General features: G+C 42.3%; 1 long non-coding RNA gene across 1 annotated transcript; it reads left to right on the forward strand.

Moving 5' to 3' along the window:
• Window positions 1-1,634: 1,634 nt before the first annotated feature.
• On the forward strand, window positions 1,635-1,942 carry LOC111074949. Its single transcript, XR_002607875.2, has 3 exons — window positions 1,635-1,664; window positions 1,762-1,811; window positions 1,884-1,942. It is a non-coding gene; the product is annotated as an uncharacterized LOC111074949 (long non-coding RNA).
• The last annotated feature ends 18,368 nt before the right edge of the window (window positions 1,943-20,310 follow it).

Raw genomic sequence — 20,310 nt, forward strand, 5'->3', positions numbered from 1 at the left:
TCTGTGGCAGAAATGGGAAATTGTGGAGTGAGTGAAAGTATCTGTACCTAAGAATCTTTATGGTAATCTTTTGCCAAGAGACAATAAGAATTGATTTTTTAATTTTGTAGTAGCACTCCCCAGTGGATTGGTTTCCTCGCTGGCAATTATCCCAGCCCTACCCCCCCGCTTTAGCTCTTCTGTGATATGGGGCTTAATGCATTTTCCCCACCCTTCCCCCGCCTTTTGTTTTGCCGCTGGCTTTTCATTTGGAAATTCCTTTGCATTTATACAATAATCAGTCGAGTGCACTTGCAACCGCGAGCATTCTCCATTCATTGGCAACACAAAAAAAAAACGAAGGCATGGGCATGGCACTTAAGCCTCTTCCACTCCCCGCCTTTGTTCGCCTTTTTAATCATTTCCTGCAACATAAAGAATGAAAATTGTTCACCTTAAACACCCAATTATTAAAAAAAAAAAAAACGAAAGTATAATGTAAAAGAAAGAGAAAATGTTCCATTTAACGCAATCAAGTTGATAAGAAATAAAGAAAATTTTACACAGCTGCCAGGAGGCAAATAGGAGGTACATAGGCCTTCCCTAGTAGCTGGGAGGGGGGTGTTGGAGTGCGTAGAAGCACAGGTAAGAAGGGGAAACGCGTGCCTTTATTACACCACAATAATAATGAATGCGGTTAAGTGGGATAACTGTGCTGGGGCTGGGGCTGTGGCTGTGGCTACGGCTACGGCTGCGGCAGATGGCAGCTGGCAACGAGAAGAAAAATCCCTCAATATGCAATTTACCATAAATTTGTAATTTACTGTCAAATTATTTTCATAAGCCATTTGCATTTATATGGCTCAAATCCTCAAAAACACAATGGAGCAGGGGGGCAGTGGGAGAGCATATGTGAGAGCACTTAGACAGGCTTTCTCCTCTCATTTCTCCCCAGTGTTTTTCCAGTTTTTTATCTTTTTTTTTATGTGTGAAAATATATGTCACACCCTTGGTGGCAGAATGAGTGTCGAGTGTCGAGAGTCGGAGTAATAAAATATAAAAATTGATTTTCCAACCAAGTCATTAAATTGTTTAGCTTTTGCCTCTGTTAAAAAATTCATCAGGAAATTACTGGAAGCCATTGCCTGGCAAATTGTGCAATTGTTTGTAAAATTTTGAATGGTGTCAAAAGTACCAAATGAATTCCACCGATAAAAAGCATATTAGTTTTTTTTTTCATAAAAACCACAATTTGGCTTTTTATTACACACACACACACACACACACACACAAAACTGATTGTGATTTCCCAGGCGGCAATCGCATAGAAAAATTAATGCAACAGAAAAGCATATCGTAATGCCTGGACACCATTCTGCCCATTACTGAAGTTTCGAACTAAAACTATGCACACAAAGCAGGGATGTTCGCAGCATTATGTACCCTGTATAAGCATTTCAAATTTTACTAAACTTAATTTGTTTAAAAACCATAGAATAAATCGTATTTTTTTTTGGAAATACACAAAGGAATTGATAAACGGGAAAAGTATCCCAGCCAAATAAAATCAAAACTAAATTCAAATGTTTGCATGGGGGAGTCCCAGGGGCTGCTGCTGGCCAAAAAAAAAAAATGAGCAGAATAAAGAAGAGGAAAAAAAAGGAGCCGCATAGAGAAGAGGAAAGGTAAAGCGAAACAGAACAGAAAGTGGGGAGGGGAGGGGAAAAAGCATTTAGCAAATGGATAGAAAAGTTGTAAAAATAAGTTTCTTTTTTTTTGCAGATAAAAACAGGTTTCCCCATTGTTAGGATGATTGGAGGGGAGATGGTGAGGTGAGTAATTGTAGCCATGGAAAAATCAGACCCAAAATCTCTCATATATCATGTTCATTCCACAAATTATAGCTTCATTTGTAACCCTATATCAAGGACAAGGGCCTAACCACAGGAATAAAATAGAATCCAATTTTTCTTTGCCTTCTCTTTTCTTTTATACACTTTTTTTTTGCCTACTAATTTAGCGACGTTTGCTAATTTGATGGCAAGGGCGATTCGTTGGCTTTCGTTGGCGTTGATTACACGGCAGGAGACACAAAAACTGAAGACAGGGGTAAAGCAGCTGCCACCTCCTACGCCTTCATTAAGGCCATTTGCAAAAATCATTGCCAGAGAGTGTAAGAGAGAGAGAGAGAGGGAGAGTAAGGGAGAGAGGAAATATCCGTTTGAAGAAATATGCAAGTTGGGATTGGCAAAAAGGAAATGAAAATCATTGGAACGATAAATTTAAATTAACATACTTAATTTTACACAGCACTCCAGCAGCCAGAGGAGGGGGCGGGGTATACCAGGGGGGGTACGCCGGAAACCGGAGCGCTCAAAATGAATTGCGACAATTGATTTTCAAGTAATTAGCATTGCCCGACAGCGGCTGGCCTGGCTCCTTCCCACTGGCACCATTTGCAGGGAAGTGCGTTAAATTTCAACGAAAATTGCCCTTAATGAAAATGCCAGAAAGTAAATAGTTTCAATTACAGCAGGCAGTCAGGCAGTCAGGCTTTCACGCTGCGTATACGTGATTTTTGTTGTTTATTACAGAATAGCGAAAGACGGCGACAGCTGTCGTGGCTATAGAGAAGATGAGAGCACTCCACCACTCCCACTACCTTTGAAGTTATTATTGAGTCGAAGAAATTGCTTTGCACAAAAAAAAAAAAAATACTTTGGTGATAAATCTATTTAACGCTCTTACCAAGGAGTGGGCGTATGCGACGGCGATGGAGATCCACTCAGACAACTTGAGATTGATTGTGCGGTTCGTGCGGTTACAGGATTTGTGCTTGAGAAGAGTAAGAGGCGTCTCCTTAATTATATACACAACTCTCACTCTGTGTGTGTTCGTTTTTCTTGTTTCCAGTTGGCTGCGTCCTTGAAGCCGTCATGCGATAATGACAATAATGTAGCTTGTTGAATATTTGGATGGATGTGCGATGTGCGTTGAGAAGTATGCAGATATACTCGTACACTCGTATGTGAGTGCTTGTTCTTCAAATGAATGTCATGAGCAGACATTTACACTTTCATACTCTCGCTCTCTCTCTCTCTCTCTCGATCTCCCCCTCTTAACATTATAATCCTCTCTTATGCACATACAAACATGTACACACACCGTGTAGGGGAGGGGCGAAACAATTTCACGTAGTCCAGTGTGTGGTGCGTGTGTGGCGGAACGTGAACGGTATACTTCAACACAGCACTTGTTCACGCCACTGACAGTCGGTGTTAGCTAAACGCAATAGCAACATGCCCCTCCCCCACCCCACCCCAGGCAACGTGTGCTCCCACAGACATAGAGTGCACTTGTCATGTGTCGGCCTGTGTTCTGTAGGTGCCCCATGCCCCATGCCACAAGCCCCCCAGTCGCCTTGTTTCTGTTATTAGCAGCTCTCGTTCGGACAGCTGATGACTTGAATCCCATCGGTGTGGTTGTGCATAAATTTATGTGCATGAAAGAAAAGAAACCTACAACAGCAAGCTCTCTGCTTTCTAGAAAGCAGCTCTCATTAAGATTAATATCTTTATATTTCCAGAGATTAAACAATCCATAAGGAAGCAAATTCATTGCGTTAGAGCTTCGATTAGAATTTTTTTTCTGTGCGAAACCCATTAACGAGTGTCTATCCATTATGTAGCCGCTGTAAGGCAATTTAAAAAAATCTTAATTGCATGTAGAAAGCCTTAGAGACAATCACGCCATCACCATCAACAGGAGCAACATCGCACAGGATGCTCTGCCGCCGCAAGGTGTTAAAAAGTGCACATTTGTCAAATGCCTTATCGTTGGTAGCCCCCAAATCCCCAACCTGTGCTCCAGTTATGCTCCCGTTATGCCCTTTGTTGTTGCTTTTTATCTTCTGGTGTCATCATTAACCGCAATCAGCGAGCCTTTTATGCCAAATGACAGCCAACAATTTAAAATGCTTTATGCGTCATGTGTAGCTGTGTAGCTGTGTGGCATACCTCTAAATATTACCTGGGGAATTAACAGCAAACGGTAACAAATGTGGCAAAACGACAGAGAATACATAACAAAAACTTTCATTTAATCTGTTGATCTGCCGCTCATGTGACAGCCACACCCTCTACACCCATCCCATTCCATCGCATCCCGTCCCGTCCGATACCCCGCCATGCCAGCGGCCCAGAGACGTGGAAGTTTTTTCCCACTTTCGTAAAACTTTTTTTTTTGGCTGAAATTTTGAGACAGCTTTGGAGATTTTTGTCTCGCTCTCTGCAACTCTGCAGACAAACCGAAAAAAGTGGCAAAGAAGTTTATAATTTGTCGCGGCAGCAATATGACAGACAGGGGCTATACTCTAAGGCAAAAATGTTGCAGGAATATTTACTAGATACGAAAATCCTCTATGGAAATATTATTGGTTATTTTATGTTTCTAGAATCTATGAATCAGAACTAAAGTGCCCCCGCCCACCCCACTTACTTCGAGCACCTAAAGGGCCCCGAATGCCAGCAAGGGTATTCGTTTCTGTTACGGTTCTGCAAAGTGCGCCAAAGGCTTTAGACGATTTCCTGGGCTTTCCCTTGCACACCTTGGAAGCCTTTCCACGCGCATTAGGGTCCTGGCTTTCCCAACTTTCTTCTTGTCTTTCGAATGGCAACAGAGAAGGGAAGGGAAGGGCAGGGGAGATGGGAGATGGGAAAAAACAGCCAGCGGCGGATGAGAAAACTTTTTTTGGGCGGCTTGTTGCGAGAAAACCTACGCGGCGTGTTAAAATCTTATCAACAAATGCAGGAAGTACAGTGCCTGGCATACATATATGTTCTTTTGCTCCTTGTGTGTGTGTGTGTTAGTGTGTGTGTGTTAGTGTGTATGTGTGTGCGTAAGCTTGAGGGAAATTAAAAGGAAAATTCGTTAATCATGGATGGGAGTGAAGTGGAGTGGAAGTGAATGTGGAGTGGAGTTTTCTTACACAACAGAAATTTAATTTGCGTTAAACGAGCGCACGCCACTGATTAAAGACGATGGAGGCAGGCGCGCAGCTGCTGCTCCCTTCAGGAAGGCGAACGGGCCATGGGACACGGGACACCCTTCCTTATGCCGCGCCTAATTTGATGCAACAAAAACTTTTATACGCGTCGTCGCCTCACATGTGTGAGCACAGTGTATGCGTGTGTGTGTGCGTGTGTTTGCTGAGAAAAGGTAACTTTTTGGGGGCCAAAGTTCGTTGGCAACAACTTGGAGGCCACCAAACAAAGGCCCAAATGAGCATTCGAGGATACGCACTTAATCCGGGATGACAGGCGCACGTAACGACAGATATACAGACATACAGACATACAGACAGACGGACAGACGGACGGACAGGCAGGCAGGCAGGCAACAAGCAACAAAGATAAGCAAACTGCAAAGTTTTCCTCCGGTTAAACCTTTTCTCTTTTTGTGCTCACAATCTCTCTCGAGTAAGTAATGATGAAAGATTGTAGCCATAGCCACCATTTGAGCGAATGTGATTGGAATTTAAATGCGCAATGGCCCCAGGCAGCATGCGAATGGAAATATCTAGCCAGCAGGCAGCAGGTAACTTTGCTGCGCCAGTTTTCCACACTTAAACTGTATGACTCAGCTAATCATGTTAATTGGAATTTAAACAGTATGATTAAGAGATTTCGTGGAAAATAAAGCATCTGCATCTGTATCTGCCTGGGCACAGAGCCACAGATGAAATTCATAAAGAACTTTAATTTTAGTTTAAATAGCCAGATTTAACTGCATGGCCGCCCACACCACTAAACGTATAAGCCCTGGGCTTAGCTATATTTAATTTAATGGCAATTTAAACACTATGAGTAAACAAATCCCATTTGCAGTTAACAGGATCTTAGCTGGCAGCCGCCATAGGCAGTTGGGAATTGGGAATATGGAATGGGTATGGGTATGGGTGCTGTAACTTTGTGCAAATTTTTCGTTATTTACAAAGCACTGCAACTATTTAAATGTCAACGAATTTGAATGCAACTTCCTGTGGCGCGCACACACACACATGACGACTGTTGCAGGGGGAGGGTGTTCACAAGAGTTCGCGCTGTTGCAGTTGCTATTTTGGTTTTAATTTGGTGACACCGTGTGACCTGCCACACCACACGCCACCACCATTGCCCCCTCTCTGCACTCTTTTGCAAACTGCTGCCATTTTGCAGCCCTTTTTGTTCATTGCCTGTATTCAAAATGTGTGTGTGTGTGTATGTTTTTTTTTTTTTAATTTTAGGCTGCCACAACTCTGTAGGCAACTTCAATGCTGCACAACTGCAAATCCAGAGGCAGCCATAGAAGGACTCCTGCAACTTCGTCTGCCCCATGCCACATATTATTTACACTTTTAAACGCGCAACGTTGCGTCACGTTGCACAACGCACTTGCCTTTGCCCTGGCTCACATTTTATGAATTCATTTCCGTTCATTTACGCCTGATGTGTCGACGGATGACAGAGAGGGTGAGAGGGCGCCAGCGCCAGTTAGCGGAGCCTGTAATTAAGTTAAACTGTCTGTTAACCAGAGAGAGAGCGAGAGAGGGTTGCCAAGGAGCAGCGACTGTTGGACTGCCAGACGGGTAGACGGTTTAGAGGGTTAGCAAATGGTTAGACGGCACAGTTAAGTTCACAATTGTTGTGGCATGGTGGGTTGGGTTGGGCGGGGGACAGAAGGGAAGAAATTCAAGTGTGAAGCAAGTGGGTTTATGGTTATGAAGATGGTTCAGGGTGGATTGGGCACTCAAGCACCCTGGCCCCTACAAGTACCCTGGGCAAACAAGTGCTCTCAAGGCGTATACTTAATATTTAGCAGCAGGCAGACATCAAATGAGAGGCTTATTTCGAACACACACACACACGGACCAGAGAGACCACGAACCAGAGAAACACACACACACACACACACACACACATTAGTCAACAAAAGTCACAGAGATGTCTCATCTTAATTCTCATTAAAAGAAAGCCATTACTTCCCGAGGATTGCTAATCCGTGATGGTACCTTTTCCACATCCACAGCTGAAAAGCAAAAGCAAAAGCAAACATAAGACAAAGTGCTTTTTTAATTTATAACTTAATTTGGAAGCCATGCGATATGCGCGTATGTATAAAAATGGATTGCGGGCATGTCACGATTAAAACAAGGGGAACAGTGCGCGGAATGGGATTGGAGAGCCTTAAGCTTTATGCCACATGTCCCACATATACATATATATATGTGACTGTATGTATGTATGTATGTATATGCATGGGTGACACAAACACAATGAACGGAATGCTGGGGGGAACTCGAGGCGCTATAACGAAAAATGGCAAGTAATCCGCAAAAGGGGCGGGAAGCGAGAGGTGAAACCTCGGTGAACCGCATGAAGCATGAGGCATGAGGCATGGATGACTGGATGGGGGGGGGTATAAAAATCGCGTCACACATGCGCCATTATTAAACCCAACTCTGTCTCTCTACTCCTTTTGCGCTCGCTCGCCCTTTTCTCTCTGTGGCGAACAGAATATTAATTAATTTCTTTAACACGCTCTCTGTGCGCTTTCTCCGCCAGCAGCAAGCCACCAGCCACCATCCGCCGCAACAATGAATGAGACAATGCGCTCCGTTTCTGGTGATGTAGCAGCTCCTAGAATTATGCTATAAATATTTAACTTGCGATATTAATGAGAAGCTGGTGACGACAACGCAGAATAACTGCAGGGAACGGGACGGGACGGACGCTGGCGACACGAAGAGAACCAAACCGCCGCCATGTTAATGAATTTCAATATGGCGTCAGTCAACGACAATCTCTACACAAGTGTCTGCGTGTCCGTGTATGCGTGGTCTTTGTGTGTTAGTGTGTGTGTGTGTTTGGTGGTTGCCTTGCAAGATCCTTGAAATCCTTGCACTTGATGGCTGTTAATTAAAAGACGCTTAGAAAAGTTGTCGCTACGCCACGGCACACGAGTGGTGGGCAAAATGCGTTACAAGCCAGCAGCCCAGCACTCGAGAGCAAAACTTTTAAGTGGCATCAGGTTCTTATGCATTTCAAATGGAAATCTTATCGCCAGAAACGCCATCCCATACCCCCTACCACCCCTACCGCAATACCACTTGAAAGAGCCCCCCGAAAGCAGACAAAAGCCCATAGACTTGCAGCCGCACTGGCACTGCCATTCAGACACTACATACCCCACTGAAATTATGAGAGCTGACTTCTGTTGTCTGCGAGCAGCAGTGGAAAGACGTGTTTCATGTTTCATGTTTACAGCCCGCTTCTTTCCCCTTTCCCCCTGCTCCAACTTATATGTTTGCTGCCCTTCAAACAAATAAAAACATGGGGGAAGGATTTTGCCTTATTGCGACTTGAGGATTGCCTTTAGTTCAGCTTTAGCTTCGATATGAACAGTCGTCCTCCACAGAGGCAGAACATAAAGAGACATTTATTCTGAAATGCTGCACACAGGCTGTTCAGTATTTTTGTTTAGTTATTTTAGTAGCTATTTTATTGATATTTTTGCTAGTAGTTTTGTAGGTCTTTATTTTATTCTTTTTTTATATTTTGTTGTAATTTGAATTGATATTTTTGGTAGAAACAGGTTCTTCTTTTTAAATAATAATAATTATTTTTATACCGTTTGTTATTAGATCATTCATCTACAGGGTCTATTGCACATCATTCCCCAAATACCCCACAAATACAAGTCATAAGTATAAAACAAGCGCGAAGAACACTTGTATCTGTCATTTCAATTGGAGCCTGGAGAATAGCGAGAACCCCAAGGAGAACCGTAGAAGGAGCAGGCGGCAGGAGACAGGAGGCAGTAGGCACAACGAAACGGAAGACATGCGAGTTGACATTTTCCTTTCGTGGACTCCGCCCATAGGGAATTATTTATTCTCTTATCTTTTTTCTGTTTTCGGTTCGGTTTTTTTTTGTTGTTCGGTTCTTACTGCGTTGAGTGGCAAAATTTTGGTTTTTGGAATGCGAAAAGAAACCCATATGAAATGTTAATAACTTCATCTTTGACATTTCATTTGGAATTGCCTTTTTGCTTTTGTTTCGATAAAACAAAAGGAAATTTCTAGTAAATAAAAGATGACATTGCCTGGCAATATATTCGCATTGATTTGATACGGCAATATTGGAGTCATGGAGCGGCGCAGAGGCCATTGCTTCAATCATCCCGAGGAGGTACATCAATCGCTGAGGCGGGACTATGACCTGGGAGCTAGTGGCATTCTGCGAACTTCGATCTCCTTTCGATACCTTCCTCTTGTACGCTGAGTCGATTATAATACTTCTTAAATTCGATTTAAAAATACCAATTATAGTTTAGGAAATTTTTTACTCAAATTTACTTTGCCCCTTCTGCTTCAATCATCCGAAGGATGCCAGAAGGTCGCTTATACAAGACTTTGCCGAAACGGATATTAATCAGATGATACGTGCGAATATATGGCAGTCGTTTTACGTTGGATAATCAATAAAATCTGATTTAACAATTAGCTGGAGCCATCGCTGCAGCTTTAAAGAGAATTCTTTCTGGGAACAGCAGACCTTAAGCCTCCATGGTGAAGGCCGCAGGACATTTAAGCTCTCTCTGTTTCTCTCTGCATGGTGCCAAATAAAAAGAGCCACAAAATCCATTAAGACACAGCCAGCGGCGAGGCAGTGCCAGTGCACAACTTCATGCCCCCTTCATGCCAAAACCCCCTATAGGGCAGAACCCTTTTTAGGGCCGCGCATAAAAGTTACTTCCGCCGCCAGTCGGTTTCTCAGTGGTGGCTAGCGGAAAAAAAGGCTAACAAAACTATTAAAGTGCCGGCGACATCATACATTATTTATTTCTTCTACATATTTCTCCTCTTCATCTGTGCCTCCCCTCTCACTATCACCCTGTCTCTCTCTCTCTCTTTCGCCTCTTTCGGCCATCTATTTTCCTATTTGTTTATGGGTATTCTGCTTTCTTTTTTTCTGCGACCATGTCTGGCGGGTGCCTTGGCGGAAATAGAAATCCTTAAACAGAAAATTGCTAAATAAAATTTTCACTTTAGCCAAACACATCCACTGGGGGGGTCCTGCAGGCCTGCAGCTCAGCCGTGCATGTTGCCCTAATGACGTGCAACGCCTGCTGTTCCTGCCTGTTCCTACTCCTCTCGGTCGGGCATTTTATTTTACTTTTGTATTGCTTTTTCCCCTTGGCTTGGACTCTGCTTCAAGGGTAATATGATGATGATAAAATGCTTGCTATGGACAACAGAAAGGGCCTTTCTATTTTCTTCTGCTTTTTTTTTTGGGCTTCTCACTCTAAATGAGCATGTGGCTAAGGCTCTGGCCGTGGAAATGGACGTGAATGTGGATGTGGACGTGGTCCTGCCTGCCTGCCTGTCTGACTGCCTGCCCCAAGGGCTTCTCTCTGGCTCTGTGACAACTTTATTTCAGTTTTCGCATTGTTGTTGCTTGATACTGCTGTGGCTGCGGCTGCGTCTGCGTCTGTCTGTGGCATTAAGTCGCCTTTTTGTATTTATTTGTTGCATTTCCGCTCTTTGCCTTTGGCCTGGCTTAGTCATTAGCCCCGAGGCACTGTGAAGGGTTTTTAAACTGCTGCTAAATTTGTTAGAAAGGATTAGAGTGCGGGTTGCAGGAAGAGTTTTTAGATGGGAGGAAATTTGTTTAACTTAAGTCCCAATGATGGAAGCAATGGCCAGCGGAGAAAAACCCAAACCCAATCCAAACAGAGTTAATTGAGAGTCTGTTACGAGGCACGTTTTTCCGCGCCATTCCCATTCCCTGCTCTATTGGAAAATTCATTAAACGAATACTGAGAAATGTTTGCAATTTTGTGTAATAAATTCGCAATGTAATATTAAATTTATTTTTTAGTTTTCCCTCTCTCTCTCTCACTTTTTATTTACAGAGTCGGAGACCATCAAAATATTTCATTTAAATTTTTGTCTTCTGAAGCACCAAACAAATTAATGGAAAAAAAAACTAAGTAAAAAGGAGAAAAGGGAGAAGGGCGCAAAGCAGAAAGCAAAGAAAAGTGAACAGAAGAGACAGCCCTGTGGACAGGACAATCACCTGGGGGAAGGAACTGAGCAGCAGAAAGAGAAAGCAACAAGGAAGGGCAAGAGAAAGAGAGAGAGAGATGACAAGAGGGCTGGCACTTAATTTAGGAGATTTACATAAGGGTGCCCAAAAAAAAAAAAGAAGAAACTTGCCCCATCGTGGGGCCTCGTGTTTGCTGCAGGTGCAAGTCGGAGTTGCCCATCATTATGCCAGGCCCCAACCACGCCCAAGGCAAGCGCACAGCCCACAAAACTTTTCATTGGCGGTGACAAAGTTCCCTAAAAAATTGTTTGGCATATGTTTTGAGCGACACACCGCTCCTCTGGGGGGTATGGCTGTTGTTGTTGTTGTTGCTTTTATTTTAATAAAAACAGGAAATGCGCTTAAGCTATTAAAAAAGTATTTAGAAAGTATTTTTGGTGGCAGCGCCTTTAGACTTGAGGGGATGTCGTGGTCGTGGGGCTCCTGCCTGGCTTTCCATCATCATGGCCATCCGCCAGGTACTCATCATCATCATCAAGTGGGGGGGGGGACGAATATAAAAAGCCAGGGCCAAGATAAATTACAAGTCCGCATGATTAATGATGGTAAATAGGCCAACGAATTGTGCTGGCAGTGTGCACAGCATTGACGCTGTCCTTGTCCCCATGAACTTTGCCGTTGCTTCCTGCAGGTATTTATTTTTGGAACATTTTTTGCACAACTTTTACCTTTTGGAGGGTTTTCAATGTGGGGAAATCTTGGAAATTGTATGGCTTTTCGCAATGCCAATTAAATGTAATTGCTTTAATAGGCTTGTGGCAAGCATTTTTAAGTGGGTTTAGATTGTTCTGAGGCAGAAAATTCAATAACGAACGACATGTTCGACCACTTATTGTATCAACTTTTGTTAGAAAAATCGTACTAATTAAAGCCTTATCGAATAATATTTGATATAAGCAAACAAAAGAGTAGTAGTACAAAAAAAAATCGGTGCATTAAAATCTATAAGAAACACACAGACTGGTGTCTGTGACGACAATGGCTTTATTGCAATTGACACAAAAATTTGTACAATGAAAACCAAACGCAAACAATGGAAAGGGAACCCCAGAGACTTGGAAGCGAGACACACAAACACACACACACACACAAAAAGTGTGTAAATGTGCCAGAAAGAGAGCGAAACATAGAGTGAAGAAAGAAAGAGAAGATATATAGATGGAGGTGGAATTGGAGCCGAAACTGAAGCCTCCAGTAGCAAGCAAATGACAACAAAGGAATTTTTCAATATTGCAGTGCGTTGCGTATACGCGCTGTTGGCCAAAAAAAATAAAATTAAACAAAAGTGACAGGCATAGCAAACATCAGTGGTGGGGACAGACTGCCAGACAGAAAGTCAGTGGGTACTACGTAGCGTATCTAAGGATATGGAGTCCAGGAACCCAGCACCAGAGTTTTGCCCATGTTCGGCAGGGAAACGGAAACAAAGCGCTGGCGGAAGTCATTCGTTTTTATATGTGTATGTGTATGTGTGTGTGTGTGTGTGTGTGTGAAATCTAGTGTTGCTATGTAAATGCAAAAGAGAAATTTGGACAACATTTGCCATGAATTTTCCGGTAGAAAGCTTTCTCTTTCCACCCATGCAAATTTTCTATAAATTTAACAAAATTTTCTTACGAATCTCTTAAAGATACATTTTCTTGTTATAATTGAAGAAAATATATCTATTAGAGCATATAATGAATAAATATTAAACACCTAAATGAAGAAGCAATCAAAGTAAATTGATTGCATGGTTCAAGATAATCAAAGACACAAATATATAATAATTGGGGCAAATAAAAGCTTAAAAGTTCTTTCAAATGATCTAGGAATATCTTTTCTTCAATTTCCACTTGAGTTGAGCTCAATTATGCTTTAAATTCGCAACTAAATAACTGACCCCAGGCCATTTTGGACATACACAATTTTCTATTTATTTCTGTGCCATTGCAAACGTGAAACTTAATTAACCCAACAATTATTTAGCCACCAATTATAATTAACAACAAAAATGGGTAACTTTTTGCCAAAAATTCATTTTATTTTATTAAGATACAACACGCATTCTATCTACAACGAATATTTATGCAAAATTGTGTGCATTGTGGTATACAATTTTGTTTTGGCGCGTGCCAAACGAGCCCAAAATTTTGGTTTCCCCATCTCCTCCATATATGATTTTACAGTTTCAGCCAATTATATTTAGTTGGCCAAAACTTTGATATGTATTCAAACGTTGATTATATTGCGTGTTTCTACCATTTAATTAGCCAGAAAGTACAACATTTTGAGGATATTCTGTGCGTTATTGGGCTAAGAATATTAACTTGTATAAGCGATTATCTTGGGTAACTTTTTATGCAGGTTTTCTGCAGCTGTTGCACTCATTTATTCAATTACTTTTGCGTATACGTAAATTCGGAAGTTTCTGACAGCTGCCATTGGGCAGGGGAAACTCTGATAAACCTGCAAGTTTTGCTCCTATTTTTTGTAGTCTCTGAAAAGCTTGTGTTTCGCACAAACTACAATGTCTTTTATTTGTAATAGAGCTGCCAACACCTGCAGTGCTATAGAAAGGCGCATCTATCATCCGAATGATATTACATTTCTCTATCACACTTTAATTGCCAGAAGTTCAATACTCACACACACACACATACACACATATCAAAAACCATAAACAACTTTACAGCTAATCAAACAGAACATGTAGAGAAAGCAACACAAGAAAAAGTACCGGAAAAACTGCAATCCATAGCGACCTCACAACGGCCAAAAATGATTGATATCACTTGTCAATATTTCATAAAATGTTGATTTGTTTCATTTTATTGTTTACATACTTCACAATTGTCACCCACACAGCCCTTCCTCCTCCAGGCACATACACACACACACACACGCATACACATGGAAAACTTTGCTGGCTGCCATTCCAACCGATGACAGAAAAGAGAATCAAAAAACCCCAAAGCATGTTTGTGCCACCTCCGCTCCATCTTTGATTATCAAATCGCATGCAAAAAAAAAGAGATACACAGGGAAACGCATTTTGCTCGTTTGTGCTGACGATGGGCGACGCATTCATCAATGTAACAGCAGGACATTGGCAAAGCGGAGAGCTCTGGATTATGTCCCATATATCCAATGGATTTTTATTTTATTTTAATATGCGCATAAATATGTGTGCTTTTTTCTGGTATTTCAATTTTCTTTGATTGGGAAAATTTGGTAAACTGCCAGCGGGGGCATATAGAAGATGAAGTTGTTAGTGCTACAAATTATTGAGGAACGTTTTTTTTCGGAAAAATAAATGACCGACCTGCTGCCATAAGACAATGGGGGCATTAAAGGGATCATTTCTGGATTTCTGTGATTTTCTGCAACTACTTTCCCCCTCCTCAACTTCTCTATATTAAAATCATTTCATTCTCATTTCAGATTCATTTAACATATACCCGAAACTCATTATAGCGAGAAATACCAGCAGAAGGCTGACAATTAAAATAAAAATCATTCTCTCAGATCCTCAGACCACGCGGCGGTGGGGCGGGAAAGGATACTTTTTCACTAGCTTTTCTTCCCACTTTGCTTGCTGCCCGAAATCCTCCATTCGTTACAATGTAGCCACGCCCCATGCCCCATGCTTTAAGTGGAATGAAAAACCCGAGAGTAAAACTTGGCGAAAAGTATACAAAAAGAGGAAAGAAAGTGGAAAAAGGGTAGGGCGAGGAAACAAAAATTACGCATACGCCCCGTGGACTGCAGCAGCAGCAGCTGGCACATGTTCCCCCGTGCCGCTGTGCCCCATGCGATGCGTATGCTCCACGTGTGGCATGAAGTTGTCTAAAGATAAATACAAATAGCAAAGTTTTGTGGGGCAATTACAAGAGAACCCCGAGAGCTCAAAGGGAGACAGAGAGAATAAAAAAACGAACTTCAGAGACAGAGAGAGAAATAGAAAGAGGTGGAACGCCGAGAGTTGGCAGCGTAAAATAGAATCCCAGAACTCACTGGCAGAGAGATAAAAAGAGAGAGAGAGAGAAAATGGGAATAACTGAAAAAAGCGAAAGGTTTTTAAAATGGTTGAATGTGTTTTATTTTTTGGGGGGATTCAGTTTCATGCATAAACCAAATGCTAATTGAATTCCTTGATAAGCGTAAAATGAACTTTTGTCTCGAATTCCCGGAAATGAACAGATGGCAAGAATGTGAAACAGAAGTGGAACTGCACTCGGTCCACACCGCAGGACCATTTCTCCGACCACAGCATCCGAATAGCAGCCGCAAAACATTAGGAGGAGCTCCGGCGATACACATCATCGCATTGCCATTGCCTTCGGATTGCTGCTTCATTTGTTGCGCTTTTTGTGACCATTTATCGTACGAGCAGAGCAGGTCCGGCGGGGTCCGTGTGTGTGTGTGTGTGTGTGTGTGTGTCAACGGCAATTTCATTTTGGTGCCTCCTTCCATTGCCCCATCTATGACTCTGGTATCTGGTATTGATGGTCAAGCATTTATACTTGTCGTTCAATGTCCTCTGGCAATGTATATCTTTGGTCATCTGCTCCTTCTGCTGCTGCTGCTGTTGCTGCTGCTGCTCCTGCTGCTGTGTCCTGCTGCTCGATATCCTGATGTCCTGCTCGGTTACATGCACTTGATGATGGCTTTTCAAACTCTGTTTGGCATTAAATCTTGCGTTGAATGCAGCATCAACGTGGCGTTAAGTTATTTGATTGTGTGGCCAGGCGAAACAGCAACAGAGAGACATGGACACGGACACAGAGACGGATACGGGGACACGTAGACGTGGAGACTAAGTCTGTGATTTATAATTATATCCCCTATACTTTAAGTGGCAGTCTCCGTTGGAGTTATAGGCTCCCTTTAAATCTATCCTTTCTGCAAGAGTGGCCACCCATATAAATATTTCAACCCCCCAACAAAGCTTAGCTTTCGTTTTATTTGAGTTTCGGTTTGCTCTAATGTTTATTGTTGCATCTCTATCTGTACTGTTGCTTTGTATCTGTATATGTACTGTTGCTTTGTATCTGTGTCTGTATCTGTGCATCCGTGTATCTGTTTGCTGTTTGTTTTAGTGGTGGCCAATGGCCAATGACCAAGCCGCTTATGTATGTAATCCTGCCGTCCAGCGGTTTATTTGAATTTCCCCTACCACAAAACAAAACAACCAGGACACACATAGTCAATTGTTTTACCTTTGTCCAGAGTATTTTTTGTTTGTGTTATTTTATTCTACTTCTTTTTGTTTTCTATGTGCTGCATAAATTAAGCAACAGTTGCCTCCAGCGAACAGCACTTCCCCCGTCTTTTTTGGTTTAACTTTGTGCCTTAGTCAAAACTGCATTACAAGTTAAAATTAATGAGCACTTGGCTTAAAAAAATTCTGTCATATTTCATATTAGCTAATCAGCGAAATTAGTTGAAAGTAAAATTTATAGAGTTATATAGAACTAAAATAAAAAGAGTGATGAAACAGTGGAAGATAAAAGCGAAGTAGGGTGAAGAATTTTCAATTAATAAATGGGAGTTCTTCTCTAAGATTACTCTGTCTTGGCTTTGATCTAGGCACTTTAATTTACAATGTGCTTCATATTTTATAACAAATTTTCGATAATCCCTCAGGGCTTTTCATTGATCTTTATTTTTTGCTACCCCATTTTGCTTTCATTCCCAAATTTTCTAGCAATTGTGTTCCGCTTTTCGCTCTCAAGCTTTCCTTCTTTCTGTTTGATTTTTCTACCATTTTGATTAAAGTTTCTCTGTTTGTTGCCTTCATCTTGTTTGCCCTTTGCCTTCCATCTTTTGCTATGCATGTTATATCGGATGGGAACTGCAGCGCTCCATTGCTGCCGCTGCTGCTATTGCATGCTGCATTGTTCTAATGAAAAATGGCCAGTGGCAACAATGTTGCTCGGCGGGTCATAAAACTTGTGCAACAGCAAACAAAAATAGGGGAGAGAGAAACAACCCGCAAAATGTGCTAGATTGCAGTTTGCTTATCTATGCGCCCGTCTATTTTTCCTTGCCGCCCCATCCGTGGCATCTTAATTTTACTCGCCTTAGCCATAAACCAGAGACCAGTGGAATCCTGCTGGAAGTCCTCGCTGCTCATTTCTTTCATGTTTTTGCTGTATTTCGTAATTAACGCGCGTAATAAGATCACGATTAAAATTTTGCTTTCTTTTCTGTTTTCGCTTGCAATGGAGAAACCAGGACTACAGTAGAGTCTCTCTGTTTTTGTTGTTGCTGGTCGCAACTTCATTAATTTTAATGCCACTTTCTTCATCTTCTTCTACTACTTTTTCGTGTTGTGTTTTTTTGTGTGTAAAGAAATGAAAACTGTCCGACAATCTCTGGGCCATAGAGAAGGCGAAAATTAGCATAGATTATAAACAGTGTTTTGGTGTCGGGTTCCCAGTCTCTATTCCCTGTGTTCTCTTCTCGGTTTCTTGTTTTCTCTTGTTTTCCATCCGCTGGGGCAGTCAAGTTGTTGACCATGATGAAGAGCTTGTTATAGTTTCAAAACAGCTGCTGCTTTTGGCTTCTCTCTTCCCGAGTCTGCCTGTCGAACAGAGAGAGAGAGAGAGCGAGAGAGAACTTCTTAAATGAAGTTTATTGGCTTGATTAAGTCGAGTCGACGCCAATTTTGGGGGTGCGGCTACAGGCTTCGCGGGTGCCCTGATTGATTGCTTAAGTTCTTTGAAGTTCTATCTTTTGGTCACTTGCATATTCATGACCCGTCACATGCGGCGCATACTTGATATTGGCCCCCACTGCGGCTGAAACAGCCCTTGAGTGCTCCAGCCTCCGTAGCCCGGCTCCAGCTCCAGCTCTAGCTCCCTTTTGTGTGGTTTGTAGAAATCTCTACTCTGCTACTCAGTCTGACTGCAACTCACATTAATTTCACAGTCTGCATAATTTTTTTTCAATTAAGCATTTCCCTCTTTACGTCTGATGCACTCTACGCCTTTTCTAGGTTGTCTGGGTGCAACAGCAGACAAGCAGATGAGATTGCCTTTTCATTAAGATCCAAACCAAGCCAAACCAAACCCAACCCAACCCAGAGTGGAGTCCCTGCCCGCGGAATGTCTGCTCTCAAGTGCTTCATCTTTTTGTGTGTGTCTGTTACTCTTTTACTCGAACTCACACCCCACCCCACCCCACCTCACCCCACCCCACTCTTTACCGCTCTCTCTCCCACTCGTTCGCTATTTTTCACTGCCTCCTGTATCTATCTCTCTTTCGTGTTTGCTCTCGTTGTGAAAGTTTTTGCATGGTGTTGATGGAGTTGGTCTACGGCTTCTGCACTCTACGTCTTGCCTCTTGCCTCCCGCCTCCTGCCTCTTGCCTCTTGCCTCCTGCCTCTCGCCACTGATTGCCTCAAGAGCCTTAGAGCCGCTTTATCATCTTTTTTTTTGCCCCCTCACGCACACACTTGATTATGTGCATTTACAGTGAAATTAATTTCTACTTTACAGTTACTCGGAAACACACAAAAAAATAACAAAAAGGAAACGAAAAATTGAAGAGCGCAAAAAGTTTTCCATGCCGCTTGCGGCTTTGCACTGACAATTAGCCCAAAAACGAAAACAAAAGTTCGAAATGCACATGAAAAAGTTATCACTCCCTCCCCCGCACCCCCTCCGCCCGTTCCACAAGGAGAAAATGTCACAAATGCTGCCGTTTGTGACATCACGAAAAAAAGGCGGCTAAAGAGAAAGGGCACTGGCTACCAGAACGGAGCGGAGTGTTGTAAGCGGCTTATCAAAATACTTTTTTTGGGTCGTCTGTCGAACCCCCCTACGCCGTCGCATCGCGCCACGACGCTCCTTTCTGTGTTTTATCATATTAGCAGTGCGTTCGAGTATATAAAATTTATTTCCCAAACTTTTAACGAGATTCTTTTCCACCCCCCACCCAGCCACCGTTTACCGAATTTTTTGTGATGCATTTTTGCCACGGAGAAAATCGGATTAATTACATGTGCGGTGGCCAAAACCGAAACACCGAAAACTTTAATCGCGTTGGGGATTTCTGCATAATTCAAACGGGCGACTACAAAGTCAAATGATTAACGGGAGCCAGTTGTTATGGGGGGTGGGGGGTATAAATGGATGTAGGGGCAATCAATTTATTGCTTATCCTTTGACCTTTTGACACAGAGGCCAGTGCACTCCACTCCAGTCCGTTTATGATAAATGATATACGAGCATGCATCCGCAAATAAAGTCGAAATGTAATACAAATTGCGTTCTCCACTTTATTTACAACCTGTTACGGCGTCAATTCTAACACATACTTAAACGTAATTTTCCGTAAAACGGCCCCCGAAAAACCGAAAGCCAAAAACCAAAGCAATGGCCACAAAAAAAAAGAACAAAAACAAAAACAAAAAAAAACAGCAGCGAACGAACAAACATGAAATATAACCCACGAGGGCCCACGAGGCCAAAAAGGGATAAAGCGCGGGTTCGTTGCAAAAACAGCAGCAACAACAATGTGAATGTGGATGAGGCCAGCGATAAACAGAACCGGTAAAAGAGGGGGCGCAAAAAAGTACGAGTAATGGCGGTAGATGGATGGGGTGTCCACACTGTACAGCGTATCCCGAACGAAACCTCCTTTTATTGATGCTTTTTACATGTCATAAAATATTTTTATAACATACTTTCGGAGGCCTTGCAGGCCCCAAAAACATTTTGTAAATGCTTTCTCACTCTCTTTCTGAACAAGAACAAACATTAAGCAAAAATCCACACAAACACACACACCCACACATCCCACACAGATACTTCAACGCACACAGATACTTATGGGTGTGTGTGGCGGGCATTTACATGATGAAAGGCTAACCACGATTGAAATTTAAACAATTTTAACTTTTTCTCGTTCACTTTTTGCATTCATTTAGTCAACTTGTCAATTTACAACGCATAATTTCTCTAAGGGAAAATAATAGTTAGAGCCAAAAACAACTTTTTGAATATTTACCCTGCATTCCTTTATGCCGCTGCCGCCCACCCATTTGTGGCTTTTCCCCTTGAGGTGGGAAATGGACAGAAAAAGGTTTGGGCCCAATAAATGTATTTGCCACATTCCGAATGCATATAAATATTTGTTAAACTTTCAGCATTTGCACCTTTTCTGTGGCTTTTAACTCGTTTTAGTTTTGATCAAA

The sequence above is a fragment of the Drosophila obscura genome, unplaced genomic scaffold (genome assembly GCF_018151105.1).
Source record: "Drosophila obscura isolate BZ-5 IFL unplaced genomic scaffold, ASM1815110v1 contig_4, whole genome shotgun sequence".
Taxonomy (NCBI): Eukaryota; Metazoa; Arthropoda; class Insecta; order Diptera; family Drosophilidae; genus Drosophila; species Drosophila obscura.